Source organism: Schistocerca serialis, chromosome 2 (genome assembly GCF_023864345.2).
Source record: "Schistocerca serialis cubense isolate TAMUIC-IGC-003099 chromosome 2, iqSchSeri2.2, whole genome shotgun sequence".
Classification (NCBI taxonomy): Eukaryota; Metazoa; Arthropoda; class Insecta; order Orthoptera; family Acrididae; genus Schistocerca; species Schistocerca serialis.
In genome coordinates this window covers 350,354,944-350,375,552 of record NC_064639.1, presented here as the reverse complement: position 1 = coordinate 350,375,552, position 20,609 = coordinate 350,354,944, and positions in this window count along the sequence as shown.

Here is a 20,609-nt window from a genome sequence, read left to right as displayed (position 1 = left end):
GCTCTCATCACAGAGAAAAACCAGACCATCCGAGAATGGCAGCTTACTTGGAACCTGGCAACCAAGGGCTTAATCAATAGAGTGCAGCGCCAAACCAAGGCTGCGGTGCAAGACCACCGCAATCAGGCATGGGAGGACAAAATCTCTGCCATTGGCCTGAGTGATCCATCTGCATGGCGGCTCACAAAAAGCCTTTTGCGACGTAGGCAACGGATTCCCCCCCTTCCAGGTCAGTAATGACTTTGTGTCCAAATCTGACGCTAAGGCTAATGCCTTGGCCGACGTCTTCGCGCACAACTTCACTCCGGTCGATGACCCCATCGACCCCAACCATATCTGCCTGTTGACGGCACACCTCCCACAACTCCTTGCCGTCCAGGATCTTGAGGATCAAATCACCCCCATCAACGAAGAAGAGGTTGAACTGCAACTGGGGTACCTCAATTCCAAGAATGCTGGCTGCCCCGACAAGCTGACCAACGCCCTCCTCAAGCAGCTACCCCCAGCTTCTATTCTCATCCTGAAGGCCACCTTCAACAACATCCTCACAACCAGACAATTTCCCACTGTCTGGAAACATGCCGAGGTGATCGCCATCCCCAAGGCTGGGGAGGCTCTTCGTTTCCCCTGCACAGCTACTGTCCCCTCATACTCTTGCCCACCATCTCCAAGGTGTTCGAGAGGCTGTACCTTAAACAACTGCTCATCCACATTGCCCAAGAACGAGTCCTCCCTGATGAGCAGTTTGGCTTTAGGCAGGGTCATGCAACCACTCACCAACTCCTGCGTCTTGTAGAGGAGGCACCGGACGCCATAGAACTTAGGGAGTACTTCGGGGCCATACTCCTCGACATATCCAGGGTGTTTGATTCAGTCTGGAACAAAGGGCTGCTCTACAGGTTATTCTGACTCGGCTTTTCAGTGTCCCATGTACAGCTAATAGCCACATACAATCTACACGACGACGTATCAAGGCAGGAGTGCTGCAAGGCAGTGTACTTGGATCACTACTCTACTCCCTCTTCACAGCCGACCTGCCCTCTGCGCCGAGGGTACATTTAGCCCTCTATGCGGATGACATGGCGCTCTTCTCTCGCTCTCGTTGTGCGGCAGGTCTTCAACAGCGGCTCCAGGGGGCAACAGATTCCCTAGCCAAATGGGCTAGGACCCGACGTCTGGCATTTAATCCCTCCAAAACCCAAGCCCTTATCATCTGCCAGCGCCATATTCCCATTCGGCTCCTGCAGGTGCTGGTCCTTGCTCCCCAGTCCCTTGGACTCGTACTGTGAATTAATTGGACGTTACCCTGGTGCCCCCACATCAATGACGTGCATCGAAAGGCGATAGGGCGACTATGCCTGCTCTACCCCCTCATCAATCCCACCACTTCACTCCCTACACACCTTGCTGTCAGATTGTACACCTCCCTTGTTCGTCACATCCTTGAATACGCGCCGGTGGTGTGGGGCAATGCTGCCCCCACCCACCTCCGCCAACTCCAAACCGTCCAAAATCGGGCTCTCTGGCGTGCCCTCCACCTCCCTTTCGTCTTCCCTACCCCACATCCTGGCCGAGGTGCCACTCCTTCACTCTCGCATCCTTTCTGCAGCTGCTTCCTTCTACCAGCAAGCCCGACACCCTCCCAATCCTTTAATCCTTTCCCTGTGTCCACCGTCTGACCACCACCCGATGGCCTGACCTTCTCTTCCGCCCCCCATGACTCCGCATTCGCTTGCCACTTTCATCTCATGTCACTTTATCTTTCTCATATCATCGCTCCATCTCATCACCATGCCATGACATCCAGCTCCACGGTCACGCCACCCCCACCGCCCCACGCCCCCCCCCCCCCCCAATGTCGGCCTAATCATTACAGGCCCTTCCCTTTTTCACTTCTCCATCTGCCATCTGTCACTCTCTGACTTTTTTCTCTTTCCCCCTCCTCCCCCCCCCCCCCCCTCCACTTCACCACCTCAAGACTGCCTGCCACCGCTGTCACTGGTGCCACCATGAAGATGAGGCCTGGATAATGGCCTTTCGTTTTTATTCAACTCTTACTGTCCCTCCTCCTTTCCTTTAATCTGTCATTTACTTGTAGGTTACCGGCTAGCCAATGGGCCGGTCGTTTTCCTCACTCTCCTACTGTCCCTTCTGCTGTCCTTTCATCTATCATTTTTAGATACTACGCCGGCCAGTCAATTGGGCCGTTCGTCTTCCTGCTTCTTCTACTATCCCTCTGACTATTCTTTCATCTTAAAAAAAAATAAAAAAAACACCAGCACAAAGCCAAGTCACAATCAGTACCACCATGTCATCTCCCCCCCCCCACACACACACACACGAAGCTAGAAGGAGAAGCACCCTCTAGGCGCTAAGACTTCGCCACCTGCAGAGGGTCAACCCTCAATCATGTGCGTCTGCGTCAGGAGCTCAGTTCGTCAGCGTATCTGCCCCTTGGACGCTATGGACCGGCTGTACACCCATGGAGAAACTGAAGAATCACAACTCTACTTTCAGTTTCCTCTTCGCTACAACTTTATGAGTCTCTTGGATCCTAAGTTAGTCGACGATGTACTGGAGACATACCTGTTTCATCACCTTTTTTACAGGTAAATTATTGAATCCCAGTCTCCCTGCAAGCCTCTACTGTTGGATCCGAGCGGCTTCGGAAATGAAGACAAGTTGACGCTGTACTAGGACAGTTTCGCTTGATTCCCCTCCTGTTATTGAGCCGTTCCTCTTCTCACAATTTCTGTCATGGACATGACTCGCATGCTGTCTTTTGACTGACTGATGCTATTTCATTCAAGAAGCTAAGGAATGCTCTGAAGCTGCTGTCTACGTTCCACCAACAACGACTCATAAACTGTAAATCCCAGTAGCACGTGGTCATTTGTATCTATAGCTCACAATCACAGTTGGCTTGACCATTTCTCTGGATTCTGTATAGGTTGGCTACTGTGTTTCGCTTAAAGGGTCGCCGTCGACTATCACTCATTGTAAAAATGAGTAGAAGGAGTTACAGAACAGAAAATCATTCCTCAATAAGGGCTGAAAAAAAAACAGTCATACCATGCAGAACCATCTCTTTTTTTTTTAAGGGTTCAGCACTCACTGTTACATTGCACTCCACAGAGCTAAGAGATTAACACGGATGCTGGGACAGCACATCTAGACACAGGAAACATTGATAAAGGTCAGCTTATGAGTGTATAAAAAAGCCGTATGCTACAATAGACAAAAAGTTCTCGTTTAAAATAATTTCAAGATTTTAAACATGGGTGAAACAGCAACTACTGAAATTCTTCACGGTAAATGATAACAGCCAAACAGTTGTAGGATAAAAATTTATTAAAATTCTTGACCACGGTTTCGGTATATCTAAATATACTTTCATCAGAAGTAAAATACACTAAAATCACATTGTGCACTGGAGATACGTAAAACAATTGTGCTAAACGCGTGCAAGTAAGTATTTGAAAAATATATTTCAACCGCCAAGAGTTGTTGATGAATATTTGGTTATTTACAACCGTTTTGATCTTCATATCATTTCCATTTATTTTAAAGTTACTTACAATGTTGACACGTAGAAACATTAACGTTGCGTTAAAAAAACATTAAGCCTTCCTCTTGTCACTAAAATCAAAAGTGGCCAATGCAGCCCAGTATTTAGAGCGGCTCCGCACAAAAAGCTAGAACCTGATTACAACAGTAGTCGAGGATCAAATGTGGCAGGCTGAGTTTTAAATTATTTGACGCCACAGTATTAAAGTTGCCATGTTGGCCGTTGTAAATAACTGTAAGATACCCGAAGATCATTTGAAGACTGAAATCGATTGTAAATAAAGAAATATTTATCAGCAACTCATGTTCATTCGGATATGCCTTTTTCTTTAGCGTTCTCTGTTATGTACCATGTCTTATTCGGTTAAAGTGCCAAGCTTTCAACAATAGCCTTAGTAGTAGCCGTCAGGAAAAAGTCTGACTATCGTGAAACAGGGGAGTTGCCATTTTTATGCACAGGAGACGGCTCCTGACTGGCTAACTTCGGTGATTTTCGAAATGTCTTTACTTAAGGTGACATGGAATCACCGTCACTGACAACAGTTTGTATATACTGCCCCACCTTCCTTCTGCCACACTCACGTGGATTAGGTAGTATTATTTTTCGGGATTCTCGTGCAAACATTATGTTTAGAGGTCGCACCATTTGTTCAATTCTTCTGACAGTCCGGATAACAGCTCCGATTCCTTGCCTGTTTAAAAATCTACCCCTCTTAATAGTTATTGTCCCGCACAATAGGGGCCGGACTGTATACTGATCCTCCTCGTTTGACTGAATGGTATTGCGTCATAGTTCCCTATTAGAGCCACCTTAACATCGTCTAAACACCTATGGCGGATTTACATATAGGCCCACTAGGCACGGGCCTAGGGGCGGCACCTTAATGGGGGCGGCATTTTTTGCTCTGTACTCATTTTAACGTTTTACGTTTTAAAATAACTGCGCTTACAAAAGACAAAAATTTTAAATATTGTTAAACAACTTGCTAGTTTAAATAAGCCTAGAGAACGAAATTCGACAGTACAAGCTTGGAAATATACGTAGTTTACTTGGTGACTGAATGGAAATTCAACATTGGGTTTCTGTCTGGTATCATCTTCATAATTGTTCAAAATATTTTGAAGTAAGCTGTCAGGATGGCAAACTACTCTTTTTCTTGCACCGTCAGAGAGCCTCTCGATATGTTCGTAGAGCTCCGAGTTATGCCGCCTTCTGGATTCCCCAGCTTCTTTTACCGGGCCTAGGATCTTTCTGAGGATTCTCCTCTCTCTGACTTCCAATTTCTCCATCAGACCTCTCCAGCTTCGGAACAACATAAATGAAGACATTACACACTTATTTTGTTCGAGGATGTTCTTTTTCGTAAGATACTGACCTTACTTTTCCTCAGTTCCTCAATTAATTAACGCCGGCCGAAGTGGCCGTGCGGTTAAAGGCGCTGCAGTCTGGAACCGCAAGACCGCTACGGTCGCAGGTTCGAATCCTGCCTCGGGCATGGATGTATGTGATGTCCTTAGGTTAGTTAGGTTTACCTAGTTCTAAGTTCTAGGGGACTAATGACCTCAGCAGTTCGGTCCCATAGTGCTCAGAGCCATTTGAACCATTTTGAACCAATTAATAAACTCAATAAACCACTGTTTCAGAATTCCCTCGCAATTGCGTCTGCACAACAAATTAGTGAGGTGATACTGTGGAAACTCCGCTGTGTTTTGGTAAAAGAAGCAAATTTTATCATGGCAACAAGAGAAATTTGGTGGTTTTACTTAAAATTCGCCACTCATAATGTTTCTCTGAAAGTTACAAATGGTTAACAAGTCGCGAGAAAAATTGCTGCATTTTCGGCGGAATTCTTTTTAGATACTAACCAAAGCTGAGGTGACAGCTATTTTTGAATGATTACCATGCAAACGTGGGGGTGTATGGGCTCCACTTAATATTTATAAAATATGTAAGTGTAGGTTTCAGTTTAGAACGGCAGTTCCCTTCTAGTGCTTAGTATTTCCTCTACAGCACCTTCCTACAACCCCCACCACTATCGCTCTCCCCAAGTATGTCATGCTGTGTGCTCGTCTACTGGCAACGGTTTTTTGCATGGACTCTACAATGAGGACTCAGAAATAGGAAGGACATAGGTGGGTGTGTTTAATTAATAACGATAATAATGGTATTTCCTTTAAACTGCGTTATGCAACACTGCGTTATGCAACACTGAAGGCCAATAGCTTAAAATGCAAGGATAATCAGAAATTTAAAAGGCAAGCTTTATCTTACAACAGTTCTTTATTTAGGCTGAAGGCCCATAGAATCTGAGATTTTCAGAGCAAACAATTTGAATTCAAAATCGGCTGGAAGCCCAACACTTACGGCTAAAAAAAAATTAAGAAAAACAAAAAGAAAAAACAAAGGGCTTACATAAAACAGTTCTTAATTAGGCAAAACTCAACTAAAACAGAAAGGCAAAGCCTTATTTTAAAACAGTTCTTTAGTTAGGCTGAAGGCCCAAAGAATCAGACACTTCAAGAGCAAACAAGTTAAATTCAAATCAGCTGAAGGCATAACACTTAAAATTCCATAACATTAATTTTTTTTAATACCAAAGGCCTTGCGTGAAACAGTTCTTTAATTTAGGCTGCAGGCTTTAAGAGCAAAGCAATCAAACTCAAAATCTGCTGAAGGCCCAACACTTAAAATTCAACAACATTAAAACCTTTAAAATGCCAAAGGTCTTACGTGAAACAGTTCTTTAAATTAGGCTGAAGGCCTAAAGAATCTTACGACTTAAGGGCAAAACAACCTTAATTTAAAAAAAAAAAATCGGTTACAAGCCATACAAGCACCAACAACAAGAACAAATAAAATAAAGGCAATACACCCAAGGGCATTCAGATGTTCGAGGGTCGGCCTGGAATTCAAACACTAACGTTCGTTTGGGTGAGACAGGCAGTCGGATCAACCATTCACGATCCAACGACAACCCAACTGACTGACAGTCAACGGGCCCAACGACAAGATAACTTCCACTTCACCTGAGCAGGGCACATAGGGAGTTCAACGGAACAACGTAGAAGATATTGGCGCCCACAACCTATCATACATGGAGATGTCAAACTACACACCGTGCTGGACAGCAACAACATGATGAGGAAACTACAGTGACTGAAATTTACAATGGCCAGGGCAGGTAACCGGAATGTTAAGAGTCACAAGGCAGAATATTCCGCTAGTGCTCTTCAATTCAAATAACCAAATACACTGAAACTCCACCGGAAGGTGGCTAGAATTTTCCAACTTTAAAACCACATTGTTGGTGACGGGAATATCCCAGCAGCCGACAATGAACTCCAAACGACACAATGTGAACAATCTTGACTTGCTGGTAGATTAAATCAAAACTCAACTTTCGTGTCCAGTGTCAGTAAGCCACAGACCTCGTAGCAATGGGGACAGCCCCACACACTTCGACACTGCATAGAGACCGCCAGCAGCTCCGGCCAAACTACGTCCCATGGAGAATTCCTCGCTGCTCCACGCCAACCGACCGACTCCCAGGCCTGGAAACGGTGAAAGGACCAAATATACGTAGGCTGATGCGACGACCAACCGAACGACCAACCATTGGTCGTCCCGCTCCAGTCTCCCTCCAGACAGTTCATGTGTGTCGCCAGCAGTCGGCCAGCACTGGCTGTCGACGCCTCACCGGCGCTCCGTCCCCCACTTCACTGGTGCTGCGTCCCGACTGCACTGCTGGTCCGTCCCGAATGGACTGCCAGACATACGACGACCCGGAAATACTATCGGTCGCTGTAGAGATGGTACAACAGTCCACTTATCGATATGCGCTGCTGCTGCCGCTCACGGGCAAATAAGGCAGGAAGTTAGTGACGCCAGTAAATGGAATAAGAAAACGAGGCGGCAGTACGTAATAGAAGATGACAAACAATAAATGGGATAAACGCTAACCATGCACGGCTCAATGGGACTGAACATTTGAGACCCAGTCCCCTAGACTTAGAACTACTTAAACCTAACTAACCTAAGGACATCACACACATCCATGCCCGAGGCAGGATTCGAACCTGTGACCATAGCAGCAGCGCGGTTCCGGACTGAAGCGCCTAGAACCGCCGGCGGAGGACAAGGCCCACTTGTTACAAAAACTAGTGTTTGCCCATTTCAAGGATGCTCGATACAATTTACACGATGTGCGTGATAGTGATATCGTGCGTTATGACGCCAAATTGCCCGCAACATAGTTTACAGTGATTTCAAGGAAAGCAGTAGCTGGTTGCATAACTTCAAACAGTGCTACAGTATTGGAAACGTTGTTGTTGTTTTCAGTCCGAAGACTGGTTTAATCTACATCTACATGGGTACTTTGCAAATCACACTTTAAGTGGCTGGCAGAGGGTTCACCGAACCACCTTCACAATAATTCTCCATTGTTCCACCATAGAACAGTGCGTGGAAATACCGGACACTTATATTTTTCCAAGCGAGCCATGATTTCCCTTATTTTAGTATGATGGTCGTTTCTCCCTACGTACGTTTGTGTCAATAAAATATTTTCGTATTCGGAGGAAAAAGTTGGTGATAGAAATTTTGTTACAAGATCCCACTGACACGAGAAACGCCTTTGTTTTAATGTTGTCCGCTCCAAATCCTGATAATACGAAACGAATTGGATTTCTTTGAACTTTCTAGATGTACTGCGTTAATCTTACCTGACAAGGATCCCACACCGTGCAACAGTACTCCAAAAGAGGACGGACAAGCGTAACGTAGGTAGCCTCTTTAGTACATCTGTTGCATGTTTAAGTGTTCTGCCAACAAATCGCAGTCTTTGGTTTGCCTTACCCACAACATTTACTATGTGTTCTGTCCAATTTAAGTTGTTTGTAATTGTAATTCCTAGATATTTAGTTGAATTTACAGCCATTAGATTTGACTGATTTATCGCGTAACTGAAGTTTGCCGTATTCCTTTTAGAACTCGTGTGGATGACCTCACACTTTTCATTAATTATGGTTAATTCCTATTTTCGACCCATACCGATACCTTTTCTAAATCGTTTTGCAATTTTTTTGATCTTCTGATGACTGTACTAACCATAAACAACAGCAACATCTGCAGACAACCTAAGATGGCTGCTCAGATTCCTATAGCGTTTATATAGCCAAGAAACAGCAGAGGGCCCATAACGCTACCTTGGGGAACACCAGAAATCACTACTGTTTTATTCGATGACTTTCCGGCGATTACCACGAACTGTGACCTCTCTGACAGGAAATCACGAATCCAGTCGCATAACTGAGACGATTTCCATAGGCACGCAATTTTATTAGAAGCTCCTTTTGAGGTGCAGTGTCAAAAGCCTTCTGGAAGACCACAAATATGGAATGAATTTGATATCCCTTGTCAATAGCACTCAGCACCTCGTGTGAGTAAGAAGCTAGATGTTTTCTAAATCCATGGTGACTGTGTGTCAATAGACCGTTGTCTTTGGCGAATTCATAATATTTGAACACAATATATGTTCCAAAATCCTGCTGCATATCGACGTTAAAGATATGGGCCTTTAATTCAGTGGATTACTCCTATTGACTTTCTTGAATATTGGTGCAACCTGTGCAACTTTCCAGTCTTTGCACACGGTTGCTTCAGTTTGTTAAGTATGAAGCTATTGCATCAGCATTATCTGAAAGGAACCTAATTGCTATACAGTCTCGACTGGAACACTTGGTGTCCATGAAACTTTATCCTCTGCGAGCCTCTTATCTCGGAATAGCTACTGCAAAGTGCACCCTTCTGAATCTGCTTAGAGTATTCATCTCTTGGTCTACCGCTAAGATTTTTATCCTCATACTTCCCTCCAGTACTAAACTGGTGATCCCTTTACGTCTCAGAATGTATCTTATCAACTGACCCCTTCTTTTGGTCACCTCATTAGTTACGTGATCTACACATCTAATCTTCAACATCCTTCTGGAGCAACATATTGCAAAAGCTTCTATTCTCTTCTTGTCTAAACTGTTAAACTGTCAAATCTCAAGGTTTTTATTTCTTTTCCCTGACCTTTAATTGCTACTCCAAATTTTCTTTGGTTTCATAATCCATGATTCACTTTGATGCGTGGCTACATACCGGACGAATACTTTCAGAAAAGACTTCCTAACACTTAAATCTATATTCTGTGTTAATAAATTTCCCTTCTTCAGAAATGTTTTTCTTGCCACTGCCAGACTGCATTTTATATCCTCTCTACTTCGGCCACCATCAGCTATTTTGCTGCCCAAATAGGAAAACTCATCTACTACATTAGGTGCCACGCTTTCTCATCTAATTCCCTCAGCATCAATTGATTCAATTCACTACATTCCATTGTCCTTGTTTTGCTTTTGTTGATTTTCATCTTGAATCCTACTTTCAAGACAATGTCCATTCCGTTCAAATGCTCTTCCAAGTCCTTTCCTGTCTCTGACAGAATTACAATGTCATCATATCTCAAGGTTTTTATTTCTTTTCTCTGACCTTTAATTGCTACTGCAAATTTTTCTTTGGATTCCTTTACTGCTTGTTCAATGTACAGACTGAATAACATCTGGGATAGACTACGATTCTGTCTCATTCCCTTCTAAACCAATGCTCCCCTTTCGCGTCCCTCGACTCTTATGACTGCCGTCTGTTTTCTGTACAAGCTGTAAATAGCCTTTCGCTCTCTGTATTTTACGCCTACTACCTTCATAATTTCAAAGAGAATATTACAGTCAACACTGTCAAAATCTTTCTCTAAGTCTACAAATGCTATAAACGTTGGCTTGTCTTTCCTTAACCTATCTTCTAAGGTAAGTCGTAGGGTCACTATTAGCTCGTGTGTTCCTACTTTTATGCCGGATCCAAACTGATATTCCCCGAGGTCGGCTTCTACCAGTTCCTCTAATCTTCTGTAAAGAATTCGTGTTAGTATTTGGCAACCATGACTTAACAGCCTGATATTTCGGTAATTTTCACACCTGACAGCAACTAAAGACGTAAGATAACGAAATTTCAAACAAAGCGTCAACTTGGCAGTGCACAACAAACGGCGGAATCGGCCCTAAAATTTGTAGATGAGACAAACAAACTTATCCCATCGTTCAGTAAGGACTTTGTTTTTAACTCCGAACAGTCGAGATTTGAAGAGGAAATGCATATGACAGAAATGTTGGAAATTAGAGGTACTGGCACTAAGAGATTTGCATCAAGATCATCTAACAACAATGTTTTAACGCATTCGTATTCAGTTATGCTTATCTGGGTGGTGAATTGGCTGAAAAGTTGCTTATTGCGCTGCGAGAAGTTGGAGGTGCTCTGCCCCCAAGGATTCTTTATCGTGTACGTGATCTTGCAATGCCAGTAAGGAATATTTACGTCCCAGAAAGCAGGAAATGGAAAATGGGCGTAAGAGAACTGCAACTGCTTTGCCAATAGCTGGTCAAAACAACTTGGTTTCGCTTGATTCCTGGTCTGTGTATAAAAATCGCACACGTTTAGAGCAAACTATCCCTCCTGAAAAGTGTGTGACACTGCAGTTCATACCACATGGAGCCACTGGACTAATCCAGCCTCTGGCTGTTTATTTCTCCGTACCTATAAAACATATTATCGCACTATCTGCAGCTACGCCTAATAGGAGAGCCAGCTTCACGATAAGTTCCACGACACATTGTTTCACATTCGGTTTCATACCAACACATTCTATTAGCTCTCATCATCCAGTTCCGCCAATAAGATTCTATATGCGTTCTTTAAGGGTGGATACCTAGCTGAACGTCTTGCATGGTTTGTGGCTTTGAAGGAGTTTTCCTTCGATCCTGATTCTGCAAATCTTTGTGATCGCTGTCGCGTGCCATTTTTCATAAGGTGTTCATGGTTAAAGTTAATGGTTTGTTTTGAGCATTTCTTTAATGATGACGATGCCCATTTTGTGAAGCGTAATACGCACAATACATGGAGGACTGATCTCTGCACCTTGTGATATTATTGGATTTCAGACATTTTGCATATGAGAAAAGGACAGCCACCGAGCTGTAGTTTGTAGTGATACTAAGCATGACAACACGAGAGTAAAGAAACGAAATCTGTTTATAACGTGCGCTTACACCAAGACGCGCGGCCAGCGTTTAAAAGGTACTTTTAAATACTATGACTCGCTGGGCGCAGATATTTAAAATCATTGCCGCACCGCTTGATAGCAAGAAGCTGCGAAACAGAAGAAAGAACAATTTATCATTTGTTAGGAAAATTCTAGAGTCTTTATAGTTAGTTGTACTTCTGGTCACCGATATGTTAACATGTACTTCGTTACCTTTGATGTTTGGTCGCCGACTTGTTAAGACGTGTTGTGTAGCACCGCTACAAGTTATATTTCATTTAGTGTGAAAAACCACGTTATCACCAAGAAAAAAAAAAAACGCTTTTGTAAACCTTGTGACGATAAAAAATACTTACGCGCACGCCAGGACATTTAATTTTTACAAAATATCACACATACAAAAGCAGCGATTGTTGGACTGCTCCATGTACGAGAAAAACATAAAAAAGTAAGTTTTGTATTCATTGTAAATTTGTTAATGTTTATAGTTTAACGCCTTTGTTCTTTGAGAATATATTGATGTTTCACTGTACAGAAAATCTATGCTTATTCTTTTCTTTAAATTAACCACAAATAATCTTTATGTTTAAATGAACTTTGTTACAGGTTCGCTCTTTATCGCGGTGTCTCGATTGTATTTGGGAGACCATTAATGTGTTCAGTTTCCGATCTGACAACTTTTTTTTACAAAATTTCACTGTTTTGCATTTTTTTTATTCAAATAGGTCCCTTAGGTAATTTCATTGAAGAGTCTGATTGCGTGAAAGCAATCCGGGTTGAGAGGTCATTTGAGAAACTATTTTCACGCAATCAATCTGTACGTCTCCTGAACACAAGCGAGAACCGACGCATCGTCGATCATTCATTAATTTTTCTCCCTTTCCAAGTCGTACAAAAAAAAAAAAAAAAAAAGAAACGGCCAAGGAGAACTGCCGTGAGTACGCAATCTAGTGTTAAGAGGTTGCATTCTTTATCTTGTCGGCAAACATTGCCATAAATTATCATCATCAATGTTATATTTGGTTAAATACGAAAAGCAAAAACCTTTTAACGCTAGTACTTCCCACTCATTTACTGTCACCCTCCTGATTCACATGGTGGGTTATTATTTTCCTCTCATAATTTTGAACACGACTTTTTCAAATGAGCCTTATTAAAGGTTCGGACCTCGTTCTGAAGGAGCTCCTTGCATGACGGTGACGACGACTACCACTACTACCAGTGCAGCACGCTGTGTGTCGGCCTTGTACACCAGCGGAGTGTGTCGTCGGCAGGATACCAGGAGTTGACTCAGTGGTCTGCGTCCCTGACAACTCAGCGCTGCTCGGTGTGAGCCGCGGGCGGCCAGCTGGTGCTTCTTCTTGCCGGAGCGGCTGAGATCGCGGCGAAACGCCCTTGATCCGGCGCTCGAATCTGCGGCCCTCGCCTCAGGATGCGTCCAGCATGTGTTGGAAGCCAGGATGACTGCCTGTGGTGGCGAGCCATGGAGTGGCCCGCCGCTGGCTGGCTGGCTACAGACCCTGCGTCGGCCTCAGGGGGTCGAACCAACGACCCACCGTGAACTGGAACGCTGGCTCCCATTCTGCTGCTGTGTGTAGCCAATGGTGTGATAAGCCCCGCCGTTCAGAAGATCTGCCACAACTGAATGAATCTCGTTAGAAAACGGCACTTATTTATACTCGGCTGTGCACCTTTGTTTTGCCATATGCGCAGCTTCGCGTCACGTACGCATAACACTTAGGTTGGCCAGCGGCCCTCTTACGCCTGTGACTTGCGCCATGAAAACTGCTATGTGTGCCCTCTCCGGGAGTTCTACGCCCCTGTGGCTTCTATTTGCCTTCGTAACTGCCGGTATGCGTAACCGACTGCTATCTGGCCCGCACCTGGCTGTAACTTGTGCTCAGAATGTCGCACAAAACTAACATTCCCTATCCTAAATGGTAGTACCGCTACAAATCATTTCAGCTCTATTTGTGTAAGCTTCATCGGTTTTTTGTGAAGAAAGTTGAAAAGCAGTTCAATCTTTGAAAATATGCATTGAAAAACGTAGAGAGAGAAAACAAAACAAAGTCAAATCTAGGAGGCTATTTTTGAAACCAAAGGCTTCTACTGAAGTCGTTGCGCTAGAATTTGGATTGTCAATTATTTCATTTAAAACCTCAATTAGCCTCAGATAATTTTCGTGAATCACAGATGTGATTCCAGCGTTACATTCCAATTCATTTCATTGTTCGAAGGAATGCGTATACCAACAATACTGTTTGCATTTGGAAGATCAGTGGTAGAAATCAGGAATACCATGATGTGTGGAGGAAAAATTCGTTAGTGGTTTTGCAGAAGAACAGCTCTGCTGCAAAATTAAACTGATGCGATGTTCAAAACAGTGAGCAAAAAGGCCTTGAGGGCAATTTTATGGACCTCAACCATTTAATTCTCCTACCAGAGCTGAAGCACCAACATTGATTTGGGCCACCAATTTGTTCTTATTATCATAATTGCAAAACACATCTCTCAGCACGGTGAATAAAGCAGCAGCAGTTCTAGTTTCGCTGCCATCATGAAAACAAAGAAAATTCTCTGGAATGTCGCCATTGGAGCCCACTAGTCTCACAACAATAGAGCACTGTAACTTGTCTGAAACTTGTGTTGCTTCAACTACACAAGCATAAAATGTAGTTCGATCCAAACATGAACATATATACTCATAAATCTCTCGACTTACACATTCAGTCAGTTCGTTCTATGTAGTTTTCGAAAATCCCTGGCAATAGTCCATTTTCTTCCAGTGTGCTTTCAGTTCTGTTTAGCACGAGTTTGAAAATCAGCACTGAAATTTCCAGGACTCAGGGTATCTTCTGTCTCATCATGACCTCTGAAAGCCAGCTCCTGCTTGCACAAAATCAGAATTTTCGTTATATCTCTTGTCAACTTTCCCTTGATTGTTGTCTGATTTTCATCGGTTTGTGATGTTCATTAAGTAGCTCTGAAATACTAAACACTTGTTTAGAAGATTCTTTATATGAAAGAAAACTACTTAGATGATCTTTAGAAAAAGGATAACCACACTCACCCCTAGACAGGTTCTTCAGGTCGTTGAAACTCTCAGCGAACGATAAAGTTTTTCTTGTGCTTAAGAGCAAACATGACCTGTAAAATAATTTTCCTTTTATGGGGTTAGCATATAATCACTTGTGCTGATCATACCACAATCTTTAGGATTCATGAGTTCTGGACGTTTTCTGAAGAAGGTGTAGCAGTGTTGTTGAACGTCTTTCGGTTTCACATCCCCATGTCAACGACAGCATCTGCGAGAAAGTAATTATGTCCTCACTCGATAGCGTTACATCACCAGTACTTGTACGAGGTAGGGATTCATCCATACCCACTGCACACAGGACAACTAACGTAAGAGAAACCTTGAGACGTGGCACCACAACTACTTCCCTCCCGTGTCAGGAAAGTGCACGGCAAGACAGCTACGACAGCCTGTATCCCCCTCTTTTTTCCTAGTAGTGACATCATAGTTACCATGGCACCTGGCGTGTGCAGGTGGCCCAGCATGTGAATGGCCTTCTCGCCATATGCTTCGCGCCTCCATCTGCCTCCACTTTCACATTTTGACTTGGTCTCGTGTGCTGGCAGTTGAGAAGAAATATCACGAGCTACCATCTTTCGCGCTTACTGTCAAAAGTTCAGGAAAGTGTACTGTAAAAAAAAATATTGCTACTACTACTACTACTACTACTACCTTCTATGACAGAAAAATGATGGGGCCTGGCCTCGCTTGCCTCCTCTGATCAGCCGCCACTGCACTATGGCCACGAGCAAGAGTAATTAACTAAAAGCAGGATTTCCTCTTCCTTTAGGACACGTGATTCTACGCAAAACGAGAAGAAGTACTTCTAGCACAAGCGTCAGATTTGGGGCAAATAGTAAAAGTGAAACGTGAAGACTAATCGTAATAAGTCTGCTATACTGTTGCAGGATGACAGAAGTCCTTAAGGTACTTCCTCTAACAGGTGGTGTCTTGTTTATGCGGCAAAAGGATGTAATTTCAAATCAGCAGTGGATCCTAAGAACAGACTGCAATATTTGGATGCTAGAGAATGAAATTCGGTGGTGGAAGACCTATCTGCCAAATTACAGCTCATGATAAATAACCTAACAAGGTTCAACGATACGCAAGGGGGAGTATCAGTTGCTGCAGTCAACTTTTACTCACCTAGAGGCTCAGCTAGATCACACCACGTAGTTAGTCCTGCAAGAGCAATGAAAAAGAGGTAGGCTAAACGTGGGCTACCGAATGTTGACAACAGTTTTTGAAACAGCCCGATGTAGTGGATGTAGAAAATATTAATAAGGCGCTACATCATTACAGGAAGACGCAAAAGGCAACCAGGAGACAGTGGACTAATCACGAATTGTGCATACTCGGGGACCATCAGGATAACATGGATACTCGGTTAATGATTGCAAAATTATTTTTCAACCTCTCCACCAGCATCAGTGAACTGCGTATTGAGACCATAGAATTATAGGGAGCAATGTTAGATGCTGTCACAGGCATTTAACACCAATACTGCTCCTATCAGATCAGTTCCTGGATGGGCTGCAGAAAATTCTAACCAAATGACCCACACCATTAGATTTACTAACACTAGTAAGGAAAGAATTTCTGTCACTATACTACTGTATACTGAGCACTGGTGTAAAGAGACAGAAATCCAACATGTAGTGTTATCATCTTATGAAAGTGCAAACTCTTACTGCAGAACTGCTTCAAGGGGTGGAGGATTATGCATTTATATCAGGAAAGGAACACAGCTCAAATCAAGACATGACCTCAGTACAGCAAGTGAAGACAAATCAGCTATTGAATTAACAGGGCTTGATATCACCAAGAAATTAATCGTTTTATATGTGTATAGATCTCCCAATGGAAGTGTGCACACTTTTTTCAATAAATTAGCAGACATTCTAGAGAAAGTATTGAGAACAGAGGTCAACATAATTCTGTGTGGGGACATTAACATCAGCACTAATATCATAAATGAATCCAGCAGCACCCTCATAAATATCCTTCAAAGTTTTGGCATGTTCCTATTGGTCAATAGTGCAACAAGGGTTACTATAATGACTGCATCAGTAATTGACCATATGGCCACAGATACAGACAGGGAAAAATGTGACTTTAAAAGATCTTCAACTATCAGACCATCTCTGTCAAACAACAACAGTAAAATCAGGCATTGACTCATTCCCTAAACTATGAGCATACAAACAACATCTATCAGGAATCAAAATAAAAGAATTTTCAAACGAACTTGCAAAACAAAAATGGGATGAAGTGTATAAGGAAACAAATGTGAATATGAAATTCTCTAAATTCTCCACATTATTTAAATTGAACTTTGAAAAGGCATTTCCAAAAGTATATCTGTCTGTATCAACATCTTACAAAAACAGATGGATAACAGTAGGTATTAAGAAGTCCTCCCAAACACTTAAATACCTCAGTTCCATAAAAAAGCGTCCCAATGATCCAGAATTTTTAAATTTCTACCATAGATACAAAGAGATCTATAGGAAGGTGCTGATTGCTGCAAAAAAGTCATTTAATGACTTAAATAATATATAATGCATAGAATAAAAGCAAAGCAGTCTGGGATGTTATAGAAAAGGAAACGGGGAGAGGCAAAGAATCGCAGAATAACATAGTGTTGAAGGAGGGGGATCAGGTAATAAATGATCCACAACACTTAATACACTATGTAAATGTACATTTTTCAAGTATTGCAGAGAAGTTACAGCAAAAATTCCCCCAAACAAATGTAACACCTGTAAATAATGTTGCACTAAAATAAAATGATGTTACTTCCAACCACAGAGAATGAAGCCAATCAAACTGTTCAAAAAATAAAAAATAAAAAGTCAGTAGGGTTAGATGAAGTACCAATGTGAGTACTGAAACAATGCATAGAGATTATGCAAGGTCCTTTACTAAATATAATAAATGAATCCTTCACATCAGGGAAATTTCCAGAGCAGTTACAACAGACAAGAGTTACATCTTTGCTTAAGAAAGGTAATGCAGAAGCCATAGAAAATCACCGACTTATTTCCCTCCTGTCACCATTCACAAAAATAATAGAAGCAATTATGAAAGACAGATTTATGAATTACTTGAATATATACAACCTTTAAAGCGAATCACAGTTTGGTTTCCGAAGTGGCAAAAATACGGAGTCAGCCATAGTAGAATTCACAAAGGCTGTACTTGATGCTCTTGACAAAGATGAGTGTGTCAAAGGCATATTTTTCGATCTTTCTAAGGCCTTTGATACAGTCGGCCACAAGATTCCTTTAAATAAATTAGAAGCATTAGGAATAAGAGGGGTAGCTAATGGCTGGTATCGATCATTCCTAGTAGATACGGTACAAAAAGTAGAGATTACACGTACTTCAAATAGATCTAAACATTTAGTAAACCACCTACCGCAACCAAAATACATTAATATAGGGGCTCCACAAGGTAGCATATTAGGACCAATATTATTCCTGATATACACCAATGACTTTCCCAGAAGTGTTACTCATGGTGAAAAAATTCTCTTCACTGATGACAGTAACATTATAGTCACTGAGAAAACAGGGGAACTGCTTGCAGAGAAAGCAAATGAAGCTCTCAAGGAAGTATGGCGATTTTACAACTATGACATGTGGGACCTGAAGATGGCATCAATGTAATGTCAAAACTGGTAGCACATAAGGAGTTCATAAAATAAATTTTTTCAAGACATATGGCTGTTGGTAAATTATTGCATCAAGAGAAAAGTTTACAACTGGTCAATAAGCAATAAAGTGACATTGAACATAAAGAAAGCTAATGCCATGAATTTCAATTTGAAGAGGGAAATGACAATGTTAAATTAAATGTAGCTTGCACCTCTGTAGACTGTGTAACAAATGCAAAATCTCTAGGAATGAATATTCATTCTCAGTTGAAGTGATGTGAACACACAAAGGTACTTGCAAATAGAATGTCAGTGCATGTTATGCCCTCAGAATCCTATCATCAATGTGTAACATGCAGTGTCTCTTAGTTACATACTATTCATATGTACAGTCAGTTCTTAGCTATGGCATTCTGTTTGGGGGAACAAATGCACAAAATATGAACACAATTTTCAAACTCCAGAAAAGAGCCATAAGAATCATAACCAAAAATGATAGTCGAGCTCATTGTAAAGATCTGTCGAAATACATTTACCAGTCAGCTGTACACATCAACAATAGCTTTGGTAATTACTGCAAAAACAGTTCTGACCATGACCATAGAACAAGAGCTAGACTCAACTTACATTTTCCAAGAAAAAATAAACATAAACCTCAAAACAGCATTTTCTACCAAGGAATAAAACTGTACAATACATTACTAAAACAAATAAAAGGAATTGCATAAATACTTTTATTTAAAAAGGCAACAAAAAAGTACCTGTTATACAATACATTTTATACACTGAAGGATTACGTAGATAAAACAGGATAGGGGTTTGGTAAAAAAATATTATACAAATAAATAATAATAATGATTATAAAACATCCATATTTCACATAAAACCTTCACACTATGTTTTTTCCTTCTTTTTTCCTTTTCTAGAAAAACTTACCCCCAAGCTATGCATTGCACAATACTAACACCTCTTCCTCTCCCTGAGCTCAACATCTCACTCATTATAGAGGGATGCTGACTCAGTTTCTCAGGATAGCAAATGGGAAGTTGTAGTACAGAAAACGGCCCAGACATGTGTGTATAGTGTGTGCAGTGACTGATAGTGAAATATGAGTGAACAGTGTGGTATTACGTTATTTAATGAGTTATTTGTAAAAAAAAATTCCGTATACCAGGAGTAAATCTAATGATCGTCTCTAACTAGAAATCTATAAATGTATGTGTATACGAATTAGCTTATTTTAAATTGGTCTAATCTTGTCAATACTTTGACATGTTCTATATCCTTGTAAAAAGAGATCTACAGATGAACAAAGCTGCTGCTACTGCTACTACTACTACTATGACCACCATTTCGAGCGCAAAAATGGGTTCCCATTTACAAATTCATATTCGGATACCAGTAATGTGTAAGGACTGTAGATTTGAGTGTTACATTCTTCATGCATATACAGTGGTTTAGAAAGCACTGCGAAAAGTTGCAGATTTAAAAGTGCACAAAATATTACTGGTGGCACTGAATATGTAATCTCATATCCTGCTGTCCATGTAGAAACTACAACTCTGTCAAGCTGGGCCAATCATGAGTTGCCCTGCAAAACAGTTGCATACCGTTCCGAGTTCACGTGAGGTTTCCTTGTTCCACTCCCATAGTTCTGCTACAGAATGTCCAAAAGAAGTTATGTAAGGCAAAAGAATTTTTTTTCAGAGAGTGGGTTTACACTGTTTATAATCTGTAGCAAACCAAATAATTGTTAACTATATGTGTTTCAAGCAAGGCCAGTAGCCTTCATCGGTGAAGCACCATGAGACTAGCAATTACAGATATAGTTTTTCTGTTGTCTTCATTGTTTAGTTCTTAAATTCTTTGTGTGTTTCTGTATGTTTGCATAGTTTAATTCACAAATTCATTACGTATTTGTATTTGAGTGGTATGATATTGTGTTTTAGTAATGGTAAAATGTAAAATCGCGCAGTCTGTAATGCAATAGAGATTTGTTTGTTTAGGATGGCCAGCAACTGTTAACTGCAGCTCACTCAGCTGCCATCCTCCGTTGGTGACGCTCCAGGAGATAGCAGGTCACATATTTATCCTTTTATCTTTGTTTCATAGTTTAATTCTTAAGTTGGTAGGGTGGATAGGGTGTGTGGATGTTGTGCGCGAATTCAGGAGGAGC